The following is a 6,676-nucleotide window of genomic DNA, read 5'->3' on the forward strand; positions in this document are numbered from 1 at the left end:
GCAGACAGTCAGAGAGATAGGGGGAGGGAGGGAGTATATGCAGACAGTCAGAGATAGGGGGAGAGAGGGAGTATATGCAGACAGTCAGAGATAGGGGGAGAGAGGGAGTATATGCAGACAGTCAGAGAGATAGGGGGAGGGAGGGAGTATATGCAGACAGTCAGAGATAGGGGGAGAGAGGGAGTATATGCAGACAGTCAGAGATAGGGGGAGAGAGGGAGTATATGCAGACAGTCAGAGAGATAGGTGGAGAGAGGGAGTATATGCAGACAGATAGGTCTGTTCCATGATCCACAGGAGTGGAATCAGGTTACATATGTCTGAGAGAAGACAGACACAAGTCTGCATACACACATACATACACACACTCACTCACTCACGCACATACACACAGGGAGATTGTACTGTAAACACAGAGCTAAGCACACACACACACGTAAAGAACAGTGGTTATGTTCACATAACATGAACACATTTTTCACTTCCACACAAACACACTTCATTGTCAAAAACACACGCACACAACATTCCCTCTTACCTGCAAACCTTCATATACACGCCTCAATACCTATCTACGAGTCAAGTACTCGAACAAAAAAATAACATATTGCAAATCTAAACGTATTCTAACTGAATAACCAAATATAATTGAGTGTATAATAGATAATAGAACCAATATTCAGAAAACAAGTTCCGTCTGGCAGCTCAGCTGTCATCTAGCAGAGTGCTTGCACAGGCTACCGTAACCATGGTGATGTGTGTGTGACAGCTAGCTACAGTTAGAGTTGTGTTATCACTGCCAATACACAACCTAGCTAGGGCCGTAGGGTTCAGTAAAACTAGTTAGGGGTCAGAGTGCACTGGAGAACTAGCCTAGACCGGCACACTGATACTCAGCTACAGAACACAGAGAGACAAAGGCTGCATACCTTATGGCACCCTATCCCAATTTAGTGCACTACTTTTGACCATATAGGGAACAGGGTTAAATGTGGCATGCAGTATGTAATACTACACAATCAGCTGAGTGATAGGGAGGAGAGAGGGTGAGGAGGGGAGGGAAAAGGAGAAGTAAAGGGAGATGAAATGAGTGTCCTTGGTGTACAGTGTCCTTGTTCTTAAAATAAAAAGTGTTTGAAATCCCATGTATTATATTATTATTATTATTATTATTAACAAAGCTCAGCAAAGCCTGACCATCAACCTGCGACATGATATGACATACAACATACACATCACAAGAGGAACATTAGTACCCCCCCCGCGACCCCAATCTGACCCCTCTGTCCTCTCCGATCATGGTAATCACAGCCCATCGATCCCCTTCCTCTCCTCTCCTCCCTCCATCTCTGGTAACATAATCAGGTTAATACATTACTGTAAGCCGGTAGGCTGATCGATGAGAGCATCTCAGGGGTGACCCCAGGGTCACAGGGGGGAGACGGGGTCATGGGCAAAGGAGAAGGACCACCTGGTTACTGTAGCCGGGGCACGCAATCAACTCCGCGCGCACACACACTGAGGAGGGAGGGGTCGAACACACACAAACACATTCACAGAGAAATGCTGGTTTGGGCGGTCCAACCTGGTTTGGGCGGTCCAACACACACAAAAATAAGGGAAGGAGAAAGGTAGCCTAGAAGCTAGGGGGCATTATTTTTATTTTTGGAAAAATAACGTTCCCAAAGTAAACGGCCTATTTCTCAGGACCAGATGCTAGAATATGCATATCATTGACAGCTTAGGATAGAAAACACAAAATATTGTCTGTGAGTATAACAGAACTGATTTTGCAGGCGGAAGCCTGAGGAAAATCCAATCAGGAAGTGACTCTTATTTTGAAACCCCTGTGTTCCTATGCATCCCTATTGACCATTGAAAGGGATATCAACCAGATTCATTTTTCTATGGCTTCCCTAAGGTGTCTAGAGTCTTTAGACATAGTTTCAGGCTTTTATTTTGAAGAATGAGCATGAACGACAACATTACGTAAGTGGTCAGGTGGGGGCTCTCAGAGTGATTTTTGCACAAAAGAGAGAGGCGGCCATTGTTTCTCCCGGTCCTAGTGAAAAGCCAACTGTCCTGGTTGATATATTATAGAATAGATATTTAAAAAACACCTTGAGGATTGATTATATGATTATATGATTTTTTTTGTCTGCGTTGTCGTGTCCGCTATTTCCGGTGGATTCCTGGGCATAACGCACCAAACTAACGGAGGTATTTGGATATAAAAAATATCTTTATGGAACAAAAGGAACATTTGCTGTTTATCTGGGAGTCTCGTGAGTGAAAACATCAGAAGATCATCAAAGGTAAACGGTTAATTTGATTGCTTTTCTGATTTTCGTGACCAAGCTTCCTGATGCTAAGTGTACATAATGCTATGCTAGGCTATCGATAAACTTACACAAACGCTTGTATTGCTTTCGCTGTAAAGCATAATTTCAAAATCTGAGACGACAGGGTGATTAACAAAAGGCTAAGCTGTGTTTCGCTATATTTCACTTGTGATTTCATGAATATGAATATTTTCTAGTAATATTTTTTGACTGTTGCGCTATGCTATTCAGCGTTGCTGATGACAAATATACCGGATCCGGGATGGGTAGTTCTAAGAGGTTTTAAGAGCGCTGGGACAGTAATCGAAACGTCACCGGTTTGAATCCCCAAGATTACTAGGTGAAAAATCTGTCGATGTGCCCTTAAGCAAGGCACTTAATCCTAATTGCGCCTGTATGTCGCTCTGGATAAGAGTGTCTGCTAAATGACACAAATGTAAAGAGTGAGTGAAAAAAGGAGTAGGAACACCAACTCTGTTGTTCAGAGAATTACAGAGAGGAGTAAAAACACAGGGCAGGGATATTCTATTTCAATTTGGGGCCTAGGTTCTCCTTACTTCTTTTATTCTCTCTGTCTTTAGTCTTTACCAGAAAGCCATAAAATCCCTGCCAGGAAACAAACGCGCGCACACACACATGCTTAACCCTGTCACACGAAAGAACAGAATGACTCACAAACACACATACGATCATATACAAATACACGTACTACACCCACTCCACACACAATACGGAGTAAATAGGGTGTGCTCTCATAAGAGTTGAAGAGAGGGGGAGTGGAGTGCTTGCCAAGGGGCCCAGGTGAGTAAAGGGGTGCAGGTAACAGGTGGTACAGTAGAAGTCAGAAGTTTACATACACCTTTGCCAAATACATTTAAACTCAGTTTTTCACAATTCCTGACATTTAATCCTAGTAAAAATTCCCTGTCTTAGGTCAGTTAGGATCACCAATTTATTTTAAGAATATGAAATGTCAGAATAATAGTAGAGAGAATAATTTATTTCAGCTTTTATTTCTTTCATCACATTCCCAGTGGGTCAGAAGTTTACATACACTCCATTAGTATTCGGTAGCATTGCCTTTACTTTTTTTTTTTTTACTTGGGTCAAACGTTTCGGGTAGCCTTCCACAAGCTTCCCACAATAAGTTGGGTGAATTTTGGCCCATTCCTCCTGACAGAGCTGGTATAACTGAGTCAGGTTTGTAAGGCCTCTTTCCTCACACACACTTTGATACAATAAGTGAAATAATTTGTCTGTAAACAATTGTTGGAAAAATTACTTAGTAATTTTTGGCAAGTCAGTTAGACTAGTGCTAACTGACTTGCCAAAACTATAGTTTGTTAACAAGTAATGTGTAGAGTGGTTGAAAAACGAGTTTTCATGACTCCAACCTAAGTGTATGTAAATTTTCGACTTCAACTGTGTGTGTGTGTGTGTGTGTGTGTGTGTGTGTGTGTGTGTGTGTGTGTGTGTGTGTGTGTATATATGTATGTCTGTCAGCTCGTTCAGTAAAACTAGTCCCTTCCCAGCCCCTGCACAGAGATGTTCCTACTGTGAAAGATTCATTTTGGTGGTCCCCACATGGAAAAAGGCTATTTTAGGCTTAGTGGTTTGGTTTAGGGTTAGAATTAGGGTTAGGAGTTAGGGTTAAGTTTAGGGTTAGGGGTTAAGATTACGGTTAAGGTTATGTTAAAGGTTAAGTTTAGGGGTTAGGGAGAATAGGATATTGAATGGGAATAAATTGTTTGGTCGTAAAATAAACTTGTGTGTGTGTGAGAGTGTGAGTGTGTGACTCCACAGCCCCAAAACAGAGATGTCCCTAACGTGACTGGAATCCATTTACTAAACTAAACAAATCCCAGTCTGTCTCCATCTCACAGGAAACCATGTCCACCTATGTTCTTCTTACAACTCTCTGTCACAATTATCTCTCTCTCTCACACACACACACACACACACACACACACACACACACACACACACACACACACACACACACACACACACACACACACACACACACACACACACACACACACACACACACACACACACACACACGCACGCACACACACGCACGCACACACTCTCTCTCTCTCTCTCTCTCTTTCTGGTGTCTCTTTCTCTGCTTCTCTCACAAATCTAGACAAACTTGAACAAACAAGGAAGTCAGTCCAAGCATGTGGATTTCTCTTTCCTCCAATCCAGTCCAGTCTCTCCGACCCCTAAACCAAACCCCAGTCCTAACCCCCAGTCCCAGCCCAGGCGCCAGCCAGTAAGCCAGCCACCCCTAACCCACACCCTGCCGTCTCTCTCTCTGTCTCTCCCTGTTTGTCTATTCCACTCGACCTCCTCCTCCTGTTTCTCGAGCACAACACCAGCCAGCCCCCCCACTCCCCCCTTCTCTCTCTCTTCCCTCTGTCTCCCTTTCTTCTCCAGGCAGCACACTCAATCACACCCGCCCGCCCTCCCTCCCTCCACTCCCCCCTCTCTCTCCCCACCCTCCACCATCACCACCTTCATTCCAATGAATGCACAATCCACCCTTCAGCCATGGGGGACTGACCCAGAGGCTGGGGTGGCACAACCACACACACACACACACACACACACACACACACACACACACACACACACACACACACACACACACACAAACACACACACACACACTCCCATACTCCCCTATGTGTATGCACATCTGCAAAGGGAACAGACGACCACCAGGGAAAAGATAGAGGACGGATGCACACACACACACACACACACACACACACACACACACACACACACACACACACACACACACACACACACACAGACACACACCTTGTCATAATGCCTGGTGCAGGAAATGGTTTGTTGCCACAAGGACATCCTGGCCAGAGGCCACTGTCATCATCACCTCATAAGTCAACTAAATAACACTTCATCTCATATTTCAGTTGTAATGAACATTATTAGAAATCAGTGGAGGCTGGTGGGAGGAGCTATAGGAGGACGGGCTCATTGTAATGGTTGGAATGGAATCAATGGAACGGAGTCAAACACATCAAACATATTGAAACCACATGTTTGACTCTGTTCCATTTATTCCATTCCAGCCATTCAATTAAGCCTGACCTCCTATAGCTCCTCCCACCAGCCTCCACTGTCAAAAATTCAAACTTATATCCCAAGATCATTATCAAATACTACACATTTAGGAATATATCCCCTACATATACAGTACCAGTCAAAGGTTTGGACACACCTATTCATTCAAGTGTTTTTTATTTTTACTATTTTCTACATTGTAGAATAATAGTGAAGACATCAAAACTATGAAATAACACATATGGAATCATGTATTTATCAACTGTCCAGAGGAGACTGTGTGAATCAGGCCTTCAGGGTTGAATTGCTGCACAGAAACCATTAATAAAGGACACCAATAAGAAGAAGAGACTTTCTTGGACCAAGAAACACAAGCAATGGACATTAGACTGGTGGAAATCTGTCCTTTGGTCTGATGAGTCCAAATGTGAGATTTTTGATTCCAACCGCCGTGTCTTTATGAGATGCAGAGTAGGTCAACGGATGATCTCTGCATGTATGGTTCCCACCATGAAGCATGGAGGAGGTGTGATGGTGTGGGGGTGCTTTGCTGGTGACACTGTCTGTGATTTATTTAGAATTCAAGGCACACTTAACCAGCATGGCTACCACAGCATTCTGCAGCGATACGCCATCCCATCTGGTTTGCGCTCAGTGGGACTATCATTTGTTTTTCAACAGGACAATGACCCCAAAACACACCTCCAGGCTGTGTAAGGGCTATTTGACCAAGAAGTAGAATGATGGAGTGTTGATTCAGATGACTTGGCCTCCACAATCACCCGGCCTCAACCCAATTGAGATGGTTTGGGATGAGTTGGACTACAGATTGAACGAAAAATCAGCCAACAAGTGCTCAGCATATGTGGGAACTCCTTCCCGACTATTGGAAAAGCATTCCTCATGAAGCTGGTTGAGAGAATTGCAAGAGTGTGCAAAGCTGTCATCAAGGCAAAGGGTGGTTTACTTTGAAGAATCTCAAATATATTTTGATATTTTTTTAACACTTCTTTGTTTACTACATGATTCCATATGTGTTATTTCATAGTTGTGATGTCTTCACCATTATTTTACAATGTAGAAATAGTTCAAATAAAGAAAAACTCTTGAATGAGTAGGTGTGTCCAAACTTTTGACTGGTACTGTATATACATATACATGCTGTACTAGAAATAGAACACCCAACAGAAATATCTATGTAAACTAGGATTAGGACTCGTAGTAGTGTAGTGTGT

At 43.3% G+C, this 6,676-nt stretch overlaps 1 protein-coding gene across 2 annotated transcripts in view; it reads right to left on the reverse strand.

Annotated features, from left to right (window-relative positions):
• The window catches only part of kdm6ba (lysine (K)-specific demethylase 6B, a), a 190,568-nt gene that overhangs the window by 100,971 nt on the left and 82,921 nt on the right, over positions 1 to 6,676 (reverse strand). The window lies entirely within an intron of this gene.

Source organism: Oncorhynchus kisutch, linkage group LG16 (assembly GCF_002021735.2).
Source record: "Oncorhynchus kisutch isolate 150728-3 linkage group LG16, Okis_V2, whole genome shotgun sequence".
NCBI lineage: Eukaryota > Metazoa > Chordata > Actinopteri > Salmoniformes > Salmonidae > Oncorhynchus > Oncorhynchus kisutch.